Genomic DNA, 24,134 nt, shown 5'->3' on the forward strand with positions numbered 1-24,134 from the left:
AAGAAGATGATTAGGGACAGATTAACTGACTGTCTACCATGTTTACTGCTATCTGTGCGGCCAAATACAGCCGCCCACCGAATCAACTGGACCTTCACGTGAGTAGCGGGATTATGTGAATATGAGAAGAGACGGTATTAAATCTACAGTGTTAGCAGTTATTAATAAGTCCAAGTAGGTAATCCTCTAGACGAATTACAGGCTGATCCTACTAAACTTCATCCAAGTAACGTTTGTGTGGGCTATGTTAATAACAGATTAGAGCTACCAGACAGCACGATACTGCGCTAAGTATGTCCCCTTAGCTAAAAGTCGAGTGATATGGACATCACATTTGTAAAACACGCAGAATTTACTAGTCTATGGCTCATTCTCTCTGTAGAGTGGACATACTGATTTATTGCCACAGGGAAGGAACAAAGAAAAAAAAGTATAAAAATGTTCCAAATCTGCTGATTCAGGAGGAATGGCGGACCACCTCCTGCTTATATGGGAGTCTAACAAGGCCAGACTGGAACTGTAAGGGTATGTGTCCACGTTCAGGATTGCATCAGGATTTGGTCAGGATTTTTCATCAGTATTTGTAAGCCATAACCAGGAGTGGAACAATTAGCGGAAAAGTATAATAGAAACATGTGCACCACTTCTGTATTTATCACCCACTCCTGGTTTTGGCTTACAAAAACTGATGGAAAATCCTGACCAAATCCTGATGCAATCCTGAACGTGGACACATACCCTAACAGCCCTGGCATTTGAGAACACACCGGCCCACCTGCTCCGTGGTGAATGTGAAATATTTTCGTGCACTTGTGCATTATGGCTGATTTGGGAATATGTCACATTTTTAAAATAAAAATTGCTGCAAACTGCACTTATCATTGACAGACAAAACTGAATTGCAATAATGTAGAAAATAAATTTCCCACCATGAAAATGTTAATTTCTTTGAACTGGAGGGACGGACATATTTCTAATAAAGAGCTCCATGATCCCAAAAACTCTATGTGTGATAGTACCAGAAAAGTCAGGGAGATGTCTGAAATCTCATGGAAAGGCAGATTATTTTTTCCTTGTAGATTTGAAGCAGTTTCTTGTCCGCAGCGTCTATTTTTTCAGCATTTTCGCAGCGTTTTTAACTTATCATAAAGAATGGGAAAAAATCTCATAAAAACCGCAGCAATATCAATGCGTATTTCCTGCCAAGAAGTCACATTTTTGGCGCACATACCCACGCCGTATCATTACCGGTACACACTACTGACTACGGGCCGTTATCTGTACTAGATTCTGACCAACAATTACCTTGGACAGGAGAAAGGTGCATGTACACTGGCCGACTGCAGCCGGTAACGGCTTTCCACCGCATTGTCACGTAACTGTAGGTATGTGATTTCCACAGTTGCAGTTTCGTGCTGATTAGACTCATCATCTTCTCTCAATGCTCTGTTGAGTAAAGTAGATGACAATGTTGTCAGTACATGACCACAATGTAGCACAAATCATATTCCTGCAGTCATGTGTCAACCGCTCCAACCGACAAGCAGAGCCGAATCCTAACATTGTATATACTCACACTGTCAGTTATTCCACACACTGCACTGCTTGCTGAAAGTTTCCTTTGGGGTGAAAACCCCCTTTAACGGCTGTGGTCAGCCAGGGTGAATGCACCTTAACCCCTTAACAACCAATGATGGATCTATGGCGGGCTCCGGCAATGAGCCCGCACCTTTTCCGGCACATAACAGCTGATCTGATCAGCTGACATGTATCGGGAGGAATCGCGATCCATCCGTGGCTGTTAACACGTTAAATGCCTCTGTCAAGCGCTGACAGCGGCATTTAACATGCATTGCCAGCAATCGCACCGGAAATCCGTCCATCAGTGACCCCTGCCACGTGATCGCAGTTCACCGATGGATTGGCATGATAGCTGGATAGCGTTCATAGCAAGTGAGGTATTCTGCTACATGCAGGCAATCTGATCATCGCCTGTATGTATATTAACACACAGAGACACCAGAGATAACTAGAATAAAATATATAAAACAATAAAAATATTAAAATTGTTGGCTCCTCACTGTATGTAGCAGAGCCGATCAGGTTATGACCGCTTCTAGTCTCCCATGGAGGCTATTGAACCATGCCAAAGGTAAAAAAAAGATTTGAAAAATATAAAAAAATATATAATTGTTCAAATCACCCCCCATTCAAAATAAAGCAATAAAAAAAAAAATCAAACATACACATATTTGGTATCACCGCTCTCAGAAACTATCAATAAAAAAGGATTAACCTGATCGCTAAACGGCGTAGTGAGAAAAAAGTCAAAACGCCAGAATTACGTTTCTTTGGTCGTCGCGACACTACATTAAAATGCAATAACGGGCAATCAATAGAACGTATCTGCACCAAAATGGCATAATTAAAAACGTCATCTTGGTGCACAAAAAAAGAAGTCCTCACCCGACTCGAGATCATGAACAATGGAGAAGCTACAGGTATTGGAAAATGGCGCAATTTTTTTTTTTTTTTAGAAAGTTTGCAATTTTTTTCACCACTTAGATAAAAAAAAGAGCCTAGACATGTTTGGTGTCTATGAACTCGTAATGACCTGGAGAATCATAATGGCAGGTCAGTTTTAGCATTTAGTGAACCTAGCAAAAAATCAAAGCAAAAACCAACTCTGGATTGCACTTTTGTTGCAATTTCGCTGCACTTTGAATTTTCCCATTTTTGAGGACACGATATGTTAAAACCAATGGTGTCATTCCAAGGTACAACTCGTCCTGCAAAAAACAAGCTCTCACATGGCCATAGTGATGGAAGTTATGGCTCTGGGAAGAAGGGGAGCGAAAAACAGAAAACGCAAAACCAAAAATACCTCCGGTCATGAAGGGTTTAAAGAGAATATGTCAGCAAGTAAAGGCCTGGCTGTAATGGCTCTGTAAGGCCGGAGTCACACTAGACCATAATACGGATGAGTGCTGTAAAAAAAGCACTCGGACCAATGTTAATCTATGGAGCAGCTCCCATCACCCGTTGTTTTCTTGGCCATATTATACGTATGAGAGAAATTGCAGCTCCCCGGTTTCCTCCTCCCCCGGCTGCCGTTCCCAGAGCGTGCGCTGGCGGGTGGTGACACGCCCCCACTTCCGGGTCATCTCGGTGCGTTCCACGCTGTGGTTTGCGTCACTTCCGGTGGGGCGCACGTCACTTCCGATCCTTTCCCTGATGCGTTCCTTGGTGGAGCGCACGCCGGGCCAAAGCAGCAACACTAGGGGCGTTCCATGGAGGTTTGGCCATGTAGTATATAGCAGCCACGCGGTATGTAACACTGCCCACGCGGTATATAACACTAAACACATAGTATATAACACTGGCCACATAGTATATAACGCAGCCCACGTGGTATATAACACTGCCCATGTAGTATATAACACTGGCCAGGTAGAATATAGCAGCCACGCTGTATATAACGCAGCCCACGCGCTATATAACACTGCCCACGTAGTATATAGCAGTGTGGGCACATATCCGTGTTAAAAAAAGATAATTAAAATAAAAAATAGTTATATACTCACCCGTCAGGATCCAGCGAAACTGTCCCTATGCGTGCGGCTGCCGCCATCTTCCGTTGCCAGGATGCATTGCGAAATTACCCAGATGACTCCACAGTCTTGCGAGACCGCTAAGTCTTCTGGGTAATTTCGCAAAGCATCTCTGGGAATGGAAGCTGGCAGCAGCCGCGAGCGCATCGTCGGACTACGGAAGGTGAGCATAGCAGGTTTTTTTTAATTATTTTTAACATTAGATCTTTTTACTATTGATTCTGCATAGGCAGCATCAATAGTAAAAACTTTGTCACACAGGGTTAATAGCAGCAGTTACGGAGTGCGGTACCCGCGGCCCGTTACCGCTGGCATTAACCCTGTGTCAGCGGTGAGTGGAGGGGAGTATGCGGGCGCCGGGCACTGACTGCAGAGGAGTAGGGAGGGACTAATCGGACTGTGGCCATTGCTGATTGGTCGCGGCAGCCATGACGGGCATCTGGTGAGACCAATCAGCGACGCGGAATTTCCGTGACGGAAGTTTCCGACAGACAGAAAGACAGACAGACGGAAGTACCCCTTATACAATCATATATATAGATTCCTGCACTGTTTGTGGTAACTATACATGCTAGTGTGTCCAGGAAAACACTGGTGGTTGCAGGAAAGGGAGGGGTATTTAACCTCTTTGTTTTCCTGTCGCCTATTAGGGCGGGGAAGACCACCTTCGAAGTGGCTGTCGTGGAAGGTTCCTAGAAACCGAATTACCGGTAAGACAAATTCTATTATTTCATAGAGAGTTAGATAGCAGAATAGCAGATAGTTGTCGGCTTTTGCTAAGTCATTACCGAACATGACAGGATATGAGACATGGTTTACATACAGTAAACCATTGCATATATGTTAGATTTTTAGATATTCCTCCCTAATAATGTTAGTAGTGTGTGTGTGTAAAATTTTGGAGCTGTAGGTGTTAAATTAAAGGTTAATTCACAGAAAAAACTGGTGTGGGCAAAGCAAGTGACTGAGGGCAGATATTAATAGCCCAGAGAGGGACCATGGTTATTGGCCCCCGGCTAAAACAGTCTGCTCCTAGCCACCCCAGAAAAGGCGCATCTATAAGATGCGCCTATTCCGGCACTGAGCCCCTCTCTTCCCATTGCCCTGTAGCATTAGCATATGGGGTAATAAGGGGTTAATGCCACCTTGCTATTGTAAGGTGACATTAAGCCTGTTTAGTAATGGAGAGGTGTCAATAAGACATCTATCCATTATTAATCCAATATGAAAGGGTTAACAATACACACACACACACACATTAAGAATAAAGTATTTAATGAAATAATGAACACACTGGTTTAATATCTTTATTGCACTCTTAATCCAAGCAAAGCCCTCATTCTTCTGTAAAAAATTTCCAAAATATAAGAGCAGCAATATATCGTACCTGTCCGCCATACAGTCAAGTCCCACACTGCAATCCTGGCATTTTCCCAGGCTGAAGAGTTGCTCTGAGTGAGTGCCAGGAAGGTAAGTGTAATGGTTTGGATTTTTTAATCTTTTTTGATGGTGCCATGCATACCAGGAAAAGGAAAGGATGGGACCAATGATATGAGGATAAGGATGGGGCCATGCATACCAGGACCGGGATGGGGGCCAATCATACCAGGATGCTAAAAAGAAATTAATATTCATTGCCCTCCACGCCCATGAGGGTGGAATGCAGTGAAAACTCATTTCTCTTTAGCAGCGGGCACAAGAGTTAGCCGCAGCCTCCGGCTCCTGCTTCTGTGACCCACTGCTCTGCCGATGCTGTTCCCTCACCTCCCCACCACAGCCGCTTCATCCAGACTATAAGACGCACCCCCATTTTCCTCCACATTTTGGGAGGAAACAAGTGCGTCTTATAGTCCGAAAAATACAGTATTTTTTATTTTCCCACAGTATTCCTGAAAATAATAAACCAGAGTTAACCCTCCCAAAGACCAATGTTGCCTCTCTAACAGGACAGGAAAAGTGGTACAGAGCAGCAGGGCTGCCACTAGGTATTTTGGGGCCCCATACTGGCAAAATTTTAGTGGCCCCCTTGAGACTCCGCCCAGGCTCTACTCCAGCTCCGCCTCCACCCTTTGAACCTTCCACAGCCCCACGGCTCACTCTTGGAAAAATTTAACTTCTCCACCACATTCTCATCAATCAGATATTAACAGTTCCTATCAAACACCAGATCACATACATAGCCAGCAGCTTTTGTTATGGCCAAAAGAATTTTTAAGCTGCCACCACGACACGACTCTTTTGGCCAGACCTTATTCTACTCTAACCTATTAAATACAAATATATTTTTCTTTAAGAGAATGAGTCACATACATTTTTTAAATGACCATTAATACAACATACAAGGGACAAATGCCATCACACCATGTCAGACCACATTACCACCACATAGTGACCAAATAATGTCACATACAAGGAACAAATACCACCACACCATGACCAGACCACATATTACCACCACATAGTGACTGAATACTACAAAACTGATCATTAATTAAAAAAAAAGAACACAATACTATCATTATTCATTCATTATCAACAGCTCTACCCCCACATTCAATACATCATTTATTCCCCCACCTTCAAAATTCATTATTATTTGCTCTCTCCCAGATCATCATTTACTCTCCCCACCCCCGCCTTCAAATCAATTGCTGTCCCTCTTCCCTCACTCTCAATTCATCATTTGTATGTCTCCCGCTCCCTCTCCCCACTTCATCATGTGCAGTCCCCATCCCCCTACTTCATCATGTGCAGTACCCTTTACCCCCCACTTTGTCAGGTGCAGTCCCCTTTGCCCCATGTCATCCTTTGCAGTTCCTTTTAACACCCTCCCCACATCATCATGTGCAGTCCCCTTTACACACGTCATCCTTTGCAGTTCCTTTTAACCCCCACATCATGTGCAATCCCCCTTTAACCCCCCTCCCCACATAATCATGTGCAGTCCCCCTTCAACCCTCTCTCCACATCATGTGTAGTCCCCCTTTAACCCCTCGACACATCATGTTCAGTCCCCCTTTAACACCCCTCTCCACATCATGTGCAGTCCCCCTTTAACCCCCACATTATCATGTGCAGTCCCCCTTTAATTGCCCTCCCTACATCATGTGCAGTCTCCCTTTAACCCCCTCTCCACATCGTCATGTGCAGTTCCCCTTTAACCCCTGACATTATCATGTGCAGTCCCCCTTTAATCGCCCTCCCCATATCATGTGCAGTCTCCCTTTAACCCCCCCCCACATCATCATGTGCAGTCCCCCTTTATCCCCCATCATCATGTGCAGTCCCCCTTTAAACCCCTCCTCACATCATCATGTGCAGTCCCCCTTTAACCCCCTCCTCACATCATCACGTGCAGTCCCCCTTACTCCTTCCCCCGTCATCATGTGCAATTCCTCCTCCTCTCCTCACCTATTTAATTCATTTTGTACAGAAAAAAAAGCTTTGCATACTTACCTCACAGTCACTCCTCAGCAGTGCGGCTCTGCCTCCATCCAGTACGGTACATGTCAGGCGTCCTGTGCACGCCGCGGCTGGCTTTTCAAACTTCTGCATAGGCCCTGGTGCGCGCTCTCCTGCTTGTCTGCACTGATGAGGGCCGCGCTCACGAGCTGATACGGGCCGCCACTGAGAGAGTACACTCACACCAGAGCCTGTGCAGAAGATTTAAAGGGCCGGTGGCCCATTTTGAAGCTCAGAGCCGCCGGCCCAGCGGGCATCTGCCCGCCTGGGCAGATTATCAATCCGGGCCTGCCGACAGCTCAGCAAGCCCATCACAGGATTGGACAGCCAAGCTGTCAATCGAGACAGACAACTCAGCAAGACAGTTTCCATAAAACAGCATAGCAATCACTCACTGAGCGGAGGCATCGTGACAATCATACAGTCACTGTGGGGACACCATACCATGGTAGGGCTCACTGTACCGGCATCCAGCTGTGTTCAGTCATCAATCTGATTGTGTGAACAAATGGTGAGGGAAAATTCTCTGTGAGTATATCATATTGTGTGGGGGGGGGGCTTTTTTTGGGAGGGACTCTATGGGGACCATGAATCTCGTTTTGTGGGTGTTTGGATATAAACCTCGAAGGAGCCACTAACCGTAGAATAAACACTATGTGAATCCAGACAAATTGTGTCCCCGCCCACTCTGCCATTTTTTGGTGGTGTTTTAAAGGGACATTGTCACCTGAATTTGGAGGGAACAATCTTCAGCCATAGAGGCGGGGTTTTCAGGTGTTTGATCCACCCTTTCCTTACCCGCTGGCTGCAATATTGGATTGAAGTTCATTCTCTGTCCTCCATAGTACATGCCTGCACAAGTACTATGGAGGACAGAGAATGAACTTCAATCCAATATTGCAGCCAGCGGGTAAGGAAAGGGTGGATCAAACACCTGAAAACCCCGCATCTATGGCTGAAGATTGTTCCCTCCAAATTCAGGTGACAGTTGTCCCTTTAAGGGTGGGGAAGTGAGGCTGCTTTGACACATCAGTTTTTTGCCATCAGTCACAATCCGTTGGCTTGAAGGATCCGTCGTGAATTGTGAAAAAATTATGCGACGGATCCGTTTTTTTGTCAGATCCAACTAGTGGATCCGGCAAAAAAAACGGATCCATCGCATCGGTTTTTCATCCATTTCTTCCGTTTTTTTATCCGTTTTACGACGGATACGTTTTTTATAAACCCCCATGGGAAGCTCCCAAATGTTATTGGCTACTGAAAACCTATATATACAGTGTTCCTACAGCCCATCTTTGACAGGTTGTAGAGCAAGTGGCAAACATGGAAGGCGTGATGACAAACATTCTGAAGATTTATGTGGATTTCACTTTTGAAGTGAATCGTTTGAAAGCAATTGTTCTGGAGAAGGAGTGAAAAAGACAGCGCATCATGCATCTGCGCCGACGTCGTTTTTAGATGCACTCAATCACAGCACAGAGAATGACACGTGGGGTGTATTCTACATTATATATGGAGTTAAGATGAAACCCGGAGAAGTTTTTCAGCTACGTTTGTATGAAAGCGGAGAACTTTGACTTTTTGGTAGAACGGATTGGACACCTCATCCGAAGGAGTGACATGTATTGCCGCTTCTCCATTTCAGGAGGAGCGTTTGATGGTGCTCCAACACATCCGACTATCAACCATATTTGGATCCTTCAGACGGAACCTGAAAACCCACCTCTTCAGGAAAGCCTACAGCCTGCACTCACCTCACCACTACTGAAGCTACCGCCTCACCAACACCGGTGCTCCTACAACCCTCAACCTATTGTCTCCATCCCCACCATCCTGTAGAATGTAAGCCCGCAAGGGCAGGGTCGTCACCCATCTGTATCAGTCTGTAATTGTTAGCTTGCTTACTGTAAGTGATATCTGTAATTTGTATGTAACCCCTTCTCATGTACAGCACCATGGAATCAATGGTGCTATATAAATAATAATAATAATAATGGTGACTCTTCGGTAAGGCATTTTTATTGTATCTCCTACTGTTAAACCTGACTTATAACTGTAATGTTGTTGCTGGTATTTTGTAGTAATTATTGCCTTGCCTTTTTTCACAGATTCCTTGCAACTGGCGAATCCCTTTCCTCACTCCATTTTCAATTCAGACTCGGGATTTCCACCATATCAGGGATTGTTAAGCACACCTGCGGTGCATTGTGGAACAGTTTACATGAAAAATTTATCCCACATCCCACAACGCAGAGTTGGCTGGACATTGCTAAAAACTTGCCAAAAATGTGTCTGTTTCCCAAGCAAGATGGGATGCAGTGGATGGGAAACATATTCGTATCGAGAAACCTGCTGCATCTGGCTCTGAATATTTCAACTACAAGAAATATTTCTCCATTGTGCTCATGGCCATTGCATACGCACAATACAAGTTTATAGTGGTCGATATTGGGGCCTATGGCCGCTCCAATGATTCTCAAGTTTTTAAAGTGTCTGCAATGGGGCGTCATTTATATGGAAACACTTCGAATTTACACTACCAAGACCGCTTCCGAAAACCTCTGGGCCATCAATGCAGTTTGTATGTGTTGGAGATGAAGCGTTACAACTCTCGCAACACCTGCTGAAGCCATACTCAAGTAGTGGATTGACGCCAACTAAAAGAGTTTTTAATTACCGCCTAACACGAGCGCGAAGAATGGTGGAGTGCGCTTTTGGCATTCTAATATCCAAATGGCATGTTCTGTTGACCGCTATAAACCTGAAGACTGACACTGTGGATGAGGTGGTGAAAGCTTGTGTGGTCCTACAGAATTTCATAATATTCAAGGAACAGATTGCTGTGGATGACAACTTCGCTGAAACCACCTTGAATGATTATCATAACATTACTTTTAGAAGTTCTGCGTCAGTTTCCAGAATGAGGGACAAATTTGCAGAATACCGGTACTTTATTTCACCTCAAGGAAGAGTACACTGGCAGGATTAGATAGCTTGAAAGCTTTGTCTTGGACCTTTTTTACCCAAAGTATTGGACCATTTTTACCCAAAGTATTGGACCTTTTTTTACCCAAAGTATTGGACCATTTTTACCCAAAGTATTGGACCTTGTTTTACACAAAGTCTTGGACCTTGTTGGGTTTTAACCAAAGTATTGTACCTGGTTGGATTTTACTTAAAGTATTGGCAGCAGTGTCAGAGGGGTGAGGTAAAGGAAAAGCTACCTCATCACCTGCAGCTTCATGTAATGAAGTCTGCCATGATGCTCTAGCGCTGGTGGATGGGACCGAGGCATCAGATGTGAGGGAAGGCTGGGAAGGTGCTCATGTGTCGGGTCTGTTGAAGTGGTCCCCGGCGGCAGACTCCAGTGAAATCGCTTCAGAAGGGTTCAACTCTGCAGGCTCCCGAGTGCTGCAGACGGTGCTTTGGAACAAAGAAAAAATGTAATTAATATATTGTTATTGCTTGGCCCTGGCTGAAACAAACAAAAAAAAACGTTACACATGTAAACATTTTTACTTAGTAAAGGGGGTGGGGAATATTTACCTTTTGCTAACCATAGTCGACTGGAGGAATGACAGGGCTCTAGCATACTTGTACTTGCTCCTGCGTCCCCCCGATCCACTCGGGGCATGCATCTCCTTGTTGAACTCCTTCTTGAAGCGATCCCTGAGTGACCGCCACCGCTTGATAACTCTTTCCCCTGTAAGGTGAAAGCACAAACTGGTTAGTATACAACACATTCCATCCAGCAACATAACTGAACTGTGAATACTTACGCGCTTGATTCTGGGCCCGAACCTCAAGGTCCTCCCAATGGTCCACAACTTTGTGGCATACTTCCTCCCAGATCCGACGGGTCACACCAAGATCAGCATGGCGGCAGTCCCCCATATTCCACAGCGGCTCCCGCTCTCGGATTAGATCGATGAGGTGGTCGATATCTAGACCGACCTCCTCACCATCAGAGTCGGAAGCCTGAAGTGAAGCCTGTTAAAAAAGACAAAAAACAAAAACATTACACTCAAATCATCAACATGAAGTGAAAAAATACACAAAAGAAAAAATCAAAATAAAAAAGGTACTTACTCGATGGTGACCGCCCCCGACGCTCACGCTGACGACCCTCGGAGGCGCTTTGAGGACCTCTACGTCGAGCCCAAGAATCGGAAGACTAAAAAAAAACAAAAAAAAAAAAAAAACATTATGTGCTTGGATGTAGGCTTGTGTGTTGTGTGTACAGTGATGTCTGTTATGATGTGGTTCTATAAACAGTGCAGGAGGTGTGGGTTAAATCCGCGCTGCCTTAATGATGAAGTTCCAAGGATAATAAATTTAAAAGGTGGTTTATTCAACGCGTTTCAAGGTCAGTGCGACCTCTTCTTCAGGAAATTCCACATACAACATACGGTGGTATGTTGTATGTGGAATTTCCTGAAGAAGAGGTCGCACTGACCTTGAAATGCGTTGAATAAACCACCTTTTAAATTTATTATCCTTGGAACTTCATCATTAAGGCAGCGCGGATTTAACCCACACCTCCTGCACTGTTTATATTGTCATACGGCCGTTGATCGGCTTGTGGATCTGCAGGAGCCGAAATTGCTACATGCTCTTCATTCAACAAAATCAGGTGAGCAATTCTAAGAAAGCTCTCTTGGTTATCTAGAGGATAAGACCCTATTTTGCGCTTTGTGTCTCCATTTTTTTCCCTATAGTATGATGTGGTTCTGTGATGCCTGTAAGAAACTTACAAAATGCGAACCCGCTCTGGGTATTTCTCCACCCCGTCAGTCTGTAAGAGAGTGAACTGTAGTCCCACTGAGAGGGCACTAGGACCCTGTGGTTTTTGCCTGCTGCAGCAGAGGACAGACCCTGCAAAACTCCCGGAGACAATGTGTGCTGGGGGGTGGGGTCTGGTGTCTTGTGTGTAAAGTGAAACAAGGAAGTGAGAGCTGAGAGAGAAAGGCGGCAAGAAAAGGCAGAAGCTGCTGTGATATCTTAACAAGAGACTGTGTGTGGATTTACTGCGAGTGTGTTTGGAGGAAAAGAAGCTTTTGAGAGACTTTTGTTGCTAACGTTTCCTGGAGAAGAGCTAACCCTTTATCTAAGAAAAGACTGAGACTTTACTAAAAACCCAGTACGTATTTGGTAGTCTGTGATTCCCTGTGCGTTGAGTGGAGAAACAAGTCTGGGCAGACTGCTGATACAGAGACGGACGGGTTGTCGTGGAAGCATTCCTAGGAGCTACAGAAGCAGAGACAACATCGTGAGACCACTAACTAAGTCCCCGACGTTTGGGCTCGGCATCGGCCGACAAGACAAGAGGAGCTTGCTGTAACTTATTGGCGCTGAAGATATGGACTGGCTGCAGCCTGTGTGGATTCCTGCCTGAGAGGAAATCCATCTCAAGATACGGTACCATAGTTATAGATACCCGGGTATCTCTGCTCTGAGTGTTTAATTGTTACTTTAGAGGTGTATCTTATATTAGAGTTGTGTAAGTTATACTCAGTGTGCCGTTCCAGGGGCTCCCTTGATAACACTACATTCAATTTACACTTGTTTCCTGTTTTTAGTTGCCCTGTTAGGTAAATTTCTTACTAGTCTGTTGTAGTATACAGTTCTCAGGAGACCTTGGAGTGGCACAGTGATTTCAGCTGCTGCTGAGCTAGTGTATATTTGGGGTGCATCTGCCTTAATATTCTCCATATTACCTTTATTATTTTGCTTTTGAGTAAATACCGTTGGAGATTTCTGCCTTGGTCTTGGTTTGTGACTCACTGGATCTTATTCGGACCTCTGGTCATTACAAGTCTCCTTCTGGAAGCACCTCTGATGCTGCAGCTTCCTGTTAAACAAGAATTATACTGTATATTAAAAAAAAAATATATATATATATGTATATATATGTATGTATATATATATATATATATGTATAAATATAAATATATATATATATATATATATATATATATATATATATATATTTATTTTGTGGTGATAGCGCTACCTGAGTGGGTTGGGGGACACTCGCTTAGCACGGGATTAAAGCACTCAGGCATGGTTTCTCCACATAATCAGTCTATTCCGGTTTATTAAACGTCATAAACCGCATCACAAACAGTTCAGTACAGTCCATTATATACATCAACGGAACACATTAACCACCGGCAGTCTGTTCCAATGGCAGATACGTCTCTGCCCTTAACCCGTTATCTGAAGTTACCTTACAGGAGCTCCACCTCCACACACTGACTCCTGTCTGTGCTGGTTCCCAGGGGAAAGCTGCCTCACTGGGGTCACCGTTCTTGTGACCAGGGCACCTCAGATAGTCCAGACCAACAGTAGGAACTGTAGCTTCCCCAATACAGTAGCCGTCACAGGCTCTGTAGATGCGGCCTCTCCGTGCTTTTCAGAAAGTCCAGTCCCAGGCACTTCCAACACACAGACTATCAGTCCATGGTCTCACCAGGTGCTTCCAGGACTCCAGTCCACTCTAGGACAATCCAACATACTGACCATTCCAGGACTCACACTCAGCAGGTGCTTTCAGGAATCCAGTCCATCTCAGGACATTCCAACACACAGACCATTTAGTCCATAGCCTCAGCTGGTGCTTTCAAGAATCCAGTCCATCCCAGGACATTCCAACCCACAGGCTATTCCAGGACTAATACTCTGAACCTTCCAGGTCCATACACTCTCAACCATGTGACCAAACCTGGTCACATTATGTAGCTGTAACCACTCCCATAGGTGAGAGGTGTGTGTGTGGCTAGTTCGACCCGCCCAGCTCTTCAAACTAGCCCTATAAGCACCCCCCTTTATAAGTAAACACAACAAACACTTGTGGAACTATAGTTCCCAGCATAACCACATAATTTTGGGCTTACAGCGCAGAGCACCTCTGCGACACATACCGGCCATTTACAACAATGCCAGTCCCTAATTCAACATCATAATTATGCCTCCAAGCGCATCCTGAAGCGCACACACAGCGCCCCCTGGCTGCAACATGGATCACTGCATCACTATATATATCTAATATATAATTGCCTAGAGTACTACTTCCTGCAATTTGTGCCAACTTCCGTGGCTTTGTCCGGAGCTAATGTCCGGAGCTAATGTCCGGAGCTAATGTCCGGAGCTAATGTCCGGAGATAAGTGACGTCAACAGTGTCCAGTGTCTGATTGGTTGCCGCCTGCTGCGAGCGACCAATCAGAAACGTGCCGTACTGTGACACACTCCGCCCACCATTTTGGTGTGATTTTTGAATTTTTACCTCACAGCAAGTTTCTACTGCGTGGAGGCGGGCCCAGTGACGTTGCTCTTCAAGCTCCTGCCGAATTTCGTCAAAAAAATGATAATACCATTTACCAAAACTATATATATTTAGTTGTGAAGTGGTTCAGTGACATTTTCACACCAATTTTGAACTTTTGTTTGGTGTTTTCTCCATATACTGCCTATTATTTTTGTTCTTTCTTACTATTATTTATTAATTGTATTATTCTTACATTTGAATAAATAAAGTATATATGGATTCTAGACTCCTGATTCTTTAGAATCGGGCTGCCATCTAGTACTATATAATTGTCTAAGGGTCACTTCCGTCTGTCTGTCTGTCTGTCCTTCTGTCACGGTTATTCATTCACTGATTGGTCTCGGCAGCTGCCTGTCATGGTTGCCGCGACCAATCAGCGACAGCCACAGTCCGATTAGTCCCTCCCCTACTCCCCTGCACTCACTGCCCGGCGCCCGCTCCGTAATCCCCTCCACTCACCGCTCACACAGGGTTAATGGCAGCGGTAACGGCCCGCGGTGTAACGCACTCCGTTACCGCTGCTATTAACCCTGTGTGTCTCCAACTATTTATTATTGATGCTGCCTATGCAGCATCAATAGTAAAAATAGGTCATGTTAAAAAAAATAAAAAACACAAAAAACCTGCTATACTCACCCTCCGCCGCCTTTCCCGCTCCTCTCCACGCTCCCGGGACCGCTCCATTGCAAGCAGCAGCTTACGGTCCCGTCCCAGGGCTGGTGTGCGACAAGGACCTGCCGTGACGTCACGGTCATGTGACCGCGACGTCATCATAGGTCCTGCTCACACCAGCACTGGGACCGGAAGATGCCGCTTGCAATGGAGCGATCCCGGGAGCGTGGCGAGGAGCGGGAAAGGTGGCGGATGGTAAGTATAGCACGACTTCAACGGGCTTTCGGAAGGTGAGTATATGTTTTTTTTTTTTTTAAGTCTCTATACTACGTGGCTCTGTGCTGGGCAATATACTACGTGGCTCTGCTATATACTATGTGGCTGGACAATATACTCCGTCGCTGGGCAATATACTACGTGGCTCTGCTATATACTATGTGGCTGGGCAATATACTACGTGACTGGGCAATATACTACGCGGCTCTGCTATATACTATGTGGCTGGGCAATATACTACATGACTGGGCAATATACAATATACTACGCGGACATGAATATTCTAGAATACCCGATGCGTTAGAATCGGGCCACCATCTAGTATATATATATATATATATATATATATATATATATATATATATATATATATATATATATATATATATATATATATAATGAACATCACCAAAAGGAATATATATATATATATATATATATATATATATATATATATATTTATTTACCTAACAGCGCTGATGATGCGAGGGAGGGCTCCCAGAAGGAGACATTGGTTGGCTGGCTGCTGGCCTGGAAGGCTGTTGCTATCTGCTGGCCTGGAAGGCTGTGGCTGGCCTGGAAGGCTGTGGCTGGCTGCTGGCCTGGAAGGCTGTGACTGGCTGCTGGCCTGGAAGGCTGTGGCTGGCCTGGAAGGCTGGGGCTGGCTGCTGGCCTGGAAGGCTGTGGCTGGCTGCTGACCTGGAAGGCTGTGGCTAGCTGCTGGCCTGGAAGGCTGTGGCTAGCTGCTGGCCTGGAAGGCTGTGGCTAGCTGCTGGCCAGGAAGGCTGTGGCTAGCTGCTGGCCTGGAAGAATGTGGCTGGCCTGGAAGGCTGTGGCTGGCTGCTGGCCTGGAAGGCTGTGGCTAGCTGCTGGCCTGGAAGGCTGTGGCTAGCTGCTGGCCGGGAAGGCTGTGGCTAGCTGCTGGCCTGGAAGAATGTGGCTGGCCTGGAAGGCTGTGGCTGGCTGCTGGCCTGGAAGGCTGTGGCTAGCTGCTGGCCTGGAAGGCTGTGGCTCGCTGCTGGCCTGGAAGGCTGTGGCTGGCTGGGCTGGGGCAGGTTTTAGCTCTGGCGGCAGGTTCTAGCTCTGTGTCTTGCTTGCTGGCTGGTACATGGATGAGTGAAGCCCTACCTGGCAGGCTTTATATACACCTTTCCTAATTGGGGGCTGGCCATTTGTATCCTAATGAAATTGGAGCATGCACAGTTAAAAAAACGGAATCCGGCGCCAGATTCTGTCATGTGACGGATCCCGTGCCCATAGGCTTCCATCCTAGCAAAGGCTGGACAGCACTGGATCCGGCGCTATCCGTTTTTTTTGCTCGAGACAAAAAACGTTACTTTGTCCGTTCTTTCCCACAGCCAGATAAACAATTTTTTTTTTCAGTAAATATATTTATTGAAATTTTAAACAGGAAAAACAATAAAAAGAATCATTACAATGTCCAGAGCTATACATTACGCCTCTGAGAACACAGCACAAGTGTAGTTGAACAAGGACTCTGGCACATAAAGGGTACATGCTTCTCATCTTGAGAATCACCTCGGGACATGGACCTTATATACAGAATATAGAACCTGTAAGAAAAGCAATTGTAGAGATAGGAGGAAAGGAGAGAAAGAGAGAAAAAGAGAAAAAAAAAAGGGGGGGGGGAAATGGGGGAGAAGGGGAGTAAGGAGGGAGAGGGGAGGGGGGTTAAGGGAGACCCAGCAATGTACTCGCCCGCGTATTGAGAATTATGAGTATGTACGCAGCCAAGTCAGGAACCCTGTGCTCTCCTTGAAGGATTGCCAGAGGAATCAGGTGCGTCCCTGGTCATATGCAGCATCACCATCACTGTTATGAGCTGGTGGTCAGGACAATAATGGACCTGGTGGTTAAGAGCACACGGAATGACCTCATAGTTACTGATAAATAAGGACGAGCTCTGGGACGTGGGAACTCTGCTGACCGCAATCCCTAATCCTATCAAACACACTAGAAATAGCCGTGGATTGCGCCTAACGCTCCCTATGCAACTCGGCACAGCCTAAGAAACTAGCTAGCCCTGAAGATAGAAAAATAAAGCCTACCTTGCCTCAGAGAAATTCCCCAAAGGAAAAGGCAGCCCCCCACATATAATGACTGAGTAAGATGAAAATACAAACACAGAGATGAAATAGATTTAGCAAAGTGAGGCCCGACTTACTGAACAGACCGAGGATAGGAAAGGTTACTTTGCGATCAGCACAAAAACCTACAAAAAGACCACGCAGAGGGCGCAAAAAGACCCTCCGCACCGACTCACGGTGCGGAGGCGCTCCCTCTGCGTCCCAGAGCTTCCAGCAAGCAAGACAACAATAAAAATTGCAAGCTGGACAGAAAAATAGCAAACCAAAGAAATACAAGCTGGAACTTAGCTTCTGTTGGGAAGACAGGTCACAAGAACGATCCAGGAGTGAACTAAACCAATACTGGAACATTGACAGGTGGCATGGAGCAAAGATCTAAGTGGAGTTAAATAGAGCAGCAGCTAACGAATTAACCTCGTCACCTGTGGAAGGAAACTCAGAAACACCCACCAGAGGAAGTCCATGGACAGAACCAGCCGAAGTACCATTCATGACCACAGGAGGGAGCCCGACAACAGAATTCACAACACATCACCCGCCACCAGCGACTCCAGACGATGTAATCTATCCATTTCAGCTATCCATTCCTCCATGGAGGGGACCTCAGTGGACCTCCAATGTCGGGGAATAACTGCCCTGGCAGCTATTAGGCAAAATCTCAGGATCCCCTTTTTAACGGAAGCTATCGAACTGGGTATCAGGGACAGTAGGGCCATTTGGGGGGAGGGCTCGTGGCGGACCCCGGTCATCAAGTGAAAGGCATCGAAAACTGAGTTCCAGAAGGGTTGCAGGGGACCACAGGACCACCAAACATGAAGCATAGAGCCCGTGGCGGAGCCACATCTCCAGCAGGCATCCGAGATCTCCAAGTTAATCCTGTGGAGGAGGGTGGGACACCTATACCAGCGTGTCAGTAATTTATAATTCCTCTCCTGCGCCTGACTGGACATCGTCATCTTATGTGCAAGAGTGAAGATTTTCAGACTATCCGCCTCAGAAAAGGTGACCCCCAGGTCCCTCTCCCAAGCAGGGCCAGACTAGTCATTGGGCAATTCTGGCAAATGCCAGAAGGGCCTGTCTGGCTGTGGGCTGCCTTGTCTGCTACATTGTTAACAGATTTGATGTTCTCAGGACACCCATACTGTTAAGAGTTGTGATGGAGCACAAAGTTGCTGACTCCGTCACTTACCCCAGCAGCCACGGGTATCATTAGAAATATTGGTCTTGTAGTAAATCTTTCTTTCCTCCATCCAGGGTAATATTAGTAATATATCCCATCTGGTTCTTGGGGACGGGGACAACATGGGCCTGTGTGATTTCAAATGCCAAGGCTGAATTTCAGCCCCAGTCTTTACCTGCTCCCAAGCCTCCATAAATCAAAGCGTAGTAGGGGGAAGTGAATTCAATACCAGGCCATAGAGCACCGAAACCACGTGGGAGGGACCCTCGGTAGGGAGCATCAGGGACTCAAATGGCGTCACTGCCCCCATCGGCACACTGGAAAGAAAGCTCCGCAATTGCAGAAACTCTAGCCAGGACAGCGGTGTCGTAAGACCAGAACCTCGGAACCCCCGCACGCCGGAGAGCCCCGCAAGCTTATCCTTCACCTGACCCAGTCACACCCCATCAAGTCGTGACCAACACAGATACGTAGATCTATTCATTGCTGGGGGAAAGGCCGGATTGTCAAAAAGGGGACTCAGTCTGCTCAATCGGGAGGTCAGGCGTAATTTCACATAGGATCTATCCCAAAACCTCAAAACAATCTGTGTGAGTGGAGCAAAACTCGACACAGGTGGGCGTCCAGTCCCCCCCAGCCAAGGCAGCCAGTACAAAGAAGAGGGCGATAAAAGTTTCTCCAGGAGCATCCTCTGTTTATGAGCATCACTGAACCTCCAGTCGACAATCCTAGAAAGCAAGACTGCCTGATAATAACGTTTAAAATCAGGAAGGCCTACCCCCCTTTTAGTCTTGGGTCTCACTAACACTGAGAATCGAGTCCGCGGCTTCTTAGTTCCCCAAATAAAGCTATTGATGGCCGACTGCAGGCGCCTGAAAAAGCAATCTGGAACGTGCTCTGGAGCAGTCTGAAAGAGATAGAGGAATCGGGGTAAAATATCCATTTTGACCACTCCCACCCGTCCGAACCAAGATAGCTGAGGTCTGCCATACCGTTTAATGTCCGAGATAGTTTTCTGCAGGAACAGGACGTAGTTCAGAGCATATGTTGTGCTAATGTCAGCAGGTATTAAGACTCCTAAATATTTTAGGGCGTCGGTCTTCCACTTAAAGGAGAAGGACGCCTGGAGCTGAGAGACTAGATCATCAGGCAGGGAGATATTGAGCGCCTCCGTCTTGGAGTAGTTGACTTTAAAGTTTGAAACCTCCCCGAACCTATGAAACTCTCGGAGGAGTACAGGAAAAGCCACGGTCGGGTTGGTAATGTACAGCAATAAATCATCTGCATACAGGGATATCTTAAACTCATGTTGGCCAATCCGCAGACCCTCAATATCAGGTGTCTTCCATAATGCAACTGCCAGATGCTCCATCGCAAGGATATAAAGTAAGGGGGAAAGGGGGCAACCCTGACGGGTCCCGTTTCTTATGTCAATGGGCAGGGAAAGGGTGCCGTTCACTCTAAAACGGGCCATAGGCCTATGATACAGAGCAAAAATCCTCTCCAACATGTTAGGTCCCACTCCCAGTTGCTTCAGGGAGGCACGCAGAAAGGTCCAGCCTAGGCGATCAAACGCCTTCTCAGCGTCAATAGATAATAACTATGCTAGTACCTTTCCTGTGCGCATGTACGAGGTCAGAAGCAACGTCTTCACCGTGTTATCCTTGGCCTCCCTGTGCAGCACAAAGCCCACCTGATCATTATGGATGGACCCAGGGAGAATAGGGTTCAGTCTACCAGCTAACACTTTCGCGAACACCTTCACATCCACATTAATGAGGGATATGGGCCTATAGCTTGCACACAATAGGGGATCTTTTCCCGGTTTAGGAATAACGGTGATTGTGGCCATCAGCATTTGGGGGGCAAAGGGGCAGTTGGCCGAGATGGAGTTAAACAGTTTGGTCATGAAGGGGACCAGAGAATTCGCATATAACTTATAGAAGGCGGCAGAGAATCCGTCAGGACCAGGGCTTTTACCATTAGCCAAAGATTTTATCGTGTCTAAAACCTACTGTTCCGAGAGAGGACTCTCCAGGGTCTCAGACTCCTCCACCGACATAGGCGGGAGCTCAGTGTCCCGGATGTAGTCGTCCATCCGTGCTTGAAACTCGGAAGGGGACATATCAGACAACGGGCCGCTTAAATTGTAGAGAGAGTTGTAATATGCTCTGAATGAGTCCACAATCTCCTCAGGAAAATGGACCAGTTCACCCGTAGCAGACCTCATGGTATGGATATAAGTGGTGGGGGCACGGAGGTGCAAAAACCTCGCTAGAGCTCTCCCGGGTTTATCAGAGTACTTGTACAGAAATTTATGAAAGCGGTCCCTCTGTCGTGCTAACGTCGTGTCCAACAAGGCACTCAACTCACAGCGTGCCCGGAGGAGATCAGCCAGCACCCCAGCATCTCCAGTCTGTCCATGATCCAACTCCAGAGTTTGGATACGAGTCAACAAACCCACAATGTTAGTCTCCCTCTCTCTCTTCAGTCGGGCCCCCTGTGGTATAAATACTCCCCGTATAACTCCTTTCAAAGCCTCCCATTGGTATGGGATGGCCGTGGGGTCATACTTGTGAAAATCTAGAAAGTCCAAGATTGCTGTTCGCACGGCCGCCTGACACGTTAGATCTCCAAGGAGACCAGGGTTTAAGGACCAGGTCCATTCTCTCGGAGAAAGGCTCAGCAGCCGGACGGAGAGCAAAACCGGGGCATGGTCTAACCACAACATCGTGTCAATGTCAGACTTTGGGTCAAGAGACTGATCAAAAAAAAATCCAATCTACTATAGGAATTATGTACTGTGGAGTAGGTATAATCTCGGGTAGTGGGGTATAGTAATCTCCATACATCCACCAACCTTGAGTCTGTCAGGGCCCGCCGTAGTCTCTCCAGCTGTGAGACGGACACCGCCGACCTGCCCGAAGAGGAATCCACAGCGCGGTCCAACACCATATTGAAGTCCCCTCCCATAATCACATAGCCTTCCGCAAAGGCAGAGAGGTCCCGTAGGTACTTTCTGCACGCTCGGACCTGGTCTTCATTGGGGAGATAAATGTTAGCTATAGTGAACAAATCATGGGCAATTTTAAGCTTCAAAAACACATATCGACCACTAGAATCTGCTTTAGAGGCAACTACCTGAGCCTGTGAAGACTTGTGCAATGCTATGCTGACTCCTTTAGACTTGGAGTCAGAGTTACTGCCATGGAACCACTGTGTGTAGTATTTATGGTTAAGCTTAGGGATTCTGTCTGATCGGAAATGTGTCTCCTGCAGCAGAAGTATGTCAACCCGTTTCTTATGCATACCGTATAAAACCTTCGATCACTTTTCAGGGACATTAAACCCCCTGACATTAAGCGAGCAGAGTTGTAGGGATGCCATAGGAACTATCGGGCCTGCGGGTGGTACAATCGGGTCGGAAAGGAGTAGGAGGGGTGGAAAGTGGGGAAAAATAGAAACAGAGAAAGTAAAGCACCAAGGAAAGATAGTAGTTCAGCCGGAAGACAGGGTTCCGACCAAAAAGAAAGAGAAAAACCAAGAAGCCACTAGGCCTCAAGGGTACAGGACAATATCAGAGAAAACTGTGAGAAGTAGTGTCAGAGACACACCCTAGTGGGGAGGTGATTGAGCAGAGAGCAACCAGCCGAGTTCCTGCAGCAAAAAAGAAAATAAAAAATCCAACTCTACCCAGTCGGATAAACAATTTTTGATGGATCCGGCGAACGACGGACGGAACGTGAGGCCATCCGTCACAATCTGTCGCTAATACAAGTCTATGAGAAAAAAACGGATCCGGCGGCAACATTCGCCCGATCCGTTTTTTTCAAAATTCGCCGGATTGTGCCTGACAGTAAAAAACTGATGTGTGAAAGGGGCTTAAGACTTCTGCTATGCGGTCCCATTATTTCTATTTGTGCCCCTGCCCTTTGGTGCTGTAAACAATTGCAACTGAAGTGATCTTTATACAATATATAACATAATCCAATACATATTTTTACTAATGTAACTGTTTCTTCTGAGAAAATTATATGGAACATAGATAAGATTAAGAACTTAACAGTGCAAAACCGTAGAAGGGAAACTCCTATCTGAGCGCTATGACTGTAGTAGTAATGACGAGCGAGCAAAAATCATTTCTAATTGGCTTCAAAACTATTTTCCCACTGTAGCTATAGATTTTTATAACTAAACAAACACAGATTAACACTGTGATCTGATAATTTGCCAGATTTACAATAGTCCATCTATGGTTCTGCATGTGGCTCATAGTATCAAAGATATTTTTTTTTCTTTATACAGATACGAGATAATACAAATATTAATAGCACTATGTAGTGAAAGAATATTATTAATTATTCTGTAATGTATTAATAATCAGTTTTTGATTTATATCCGTTTAGAGTTGACCAATAATTGCCCAGCAGTGGCAGGCATCCTGATACCTGCCCAATGTAGCATTTCCTTGCTGCCATCATTCTTTTTTTAATCAGTGAAGTTTCATTACCTGGAGAATTTGGGAGAAGCATTATTGGAAAATAATGTTTTAATATTATAATTATAGAGGACCTTTCACTGGATTTTTTAATTTAACCCCTTTACGACCAGTGATGGACATAGAATGTCATGAGTGGGCATCAGTTCCCACAGCATGATGCGTTATGTAAATCATACTTTATGACTGTCACTGCGTGTAAAGTCCCCACTCAGGTTTGTCATCTGTTAGCAGAATTATAAGGGGCTTCCACAATACTGGTAGCACAAAGTCTCTGGAAAATTGATGTGGCTTCCACCAAGAGAAACCCAGCGAAATCTGGCTTTCCATATCCAATTGCTGCCTCCTCCTGAGGCCCACAGTTTGCCTAAATCGCAGTTAGCGTCCTCATCTTTGGGATTACTGTAGCTAAAATAGCCCACTTATTTACTGGGTGAGTGTCTCGAGAAGCACAAACTGGGCACAATGTACGGGCACTTCTATATACTGGTCACTACAATGTACTGGTCACTACAATGTACTGGTCACTACAATGTACTGGTCACTACAATATACTGGTCACTACAATGTACTGGTTGCTACAATGTTTGAGCACTACAATGTATTAGCACTACAATGTACTGGGTACTGCAATATACTGACCACTACAATGTATGAGCACTACAATGTACTGGGTACTGCAATGGTATATTTGTCATGAGATTGAGAGTAAAGTGTCAGTCTTTGCTGACGACACCAATCTATGTAGGATATTAAAATCTGACCTTGACTTCACAATATTACAAAACGATCTGGATAAGATGACTGAATGGCCAAACACTTGGCAAATGAGATTTAATGTAGATAAATGTAAAGTAATACACCTGGGATGGAGTAATCCTAATGCTCCATATACATTAACCCGATTCCCGACGTCCGCCGTACTAGTACTGCACATGTCGTGTCTCCCCCTTTGATGTGGGCTCCGGCGGTGAGCCCGCATCAAAGCCGGGACATGTCAACTGTTTTGAACAGCTGACATGTGTCCGCAATAGCGATGGGTGGAAACGCAATCCGCCC

General features: G+C 45.8%; 1 long non-coding RNA gene across 1 annotated transcript in view; it reads left to right on the plus strand.

The window, feature by feature from the left end:
- Window positions 1–24,134, plus strand: part of LOC138644982 (uncharacterized) — a 109,553-nt gene that overhangs the window by 83,109 nt on the left and 2,310 nt on the right. Inside the window, exon 2 of the long non-coding RNA XR_011314699.1 lies at window positions 4,262–4,321. This is a non-coding gene — a long non-coding RNA (uncharacterized lncRNA). The remainder of the gene's footprint in view (window positions 1–4,261; window positions 4,322–24,134) is intronic.

This window comes from Ranitomeya imitator, chromosome 7 (genome assembly GCF_032444005.1).
Source record: "Ranitomeya imitator isolate aRanImi1 chromosome 7, aRanImi1.pri, whole genome shotgun sequence".
Taxonomy (NCBI): domain Eukaryota; kingdom Metazoa; phylum Chordata; class Amphibia; order Anura; family Dendrobatidae; genus Ranitomeya; species Ranitomeya imitator.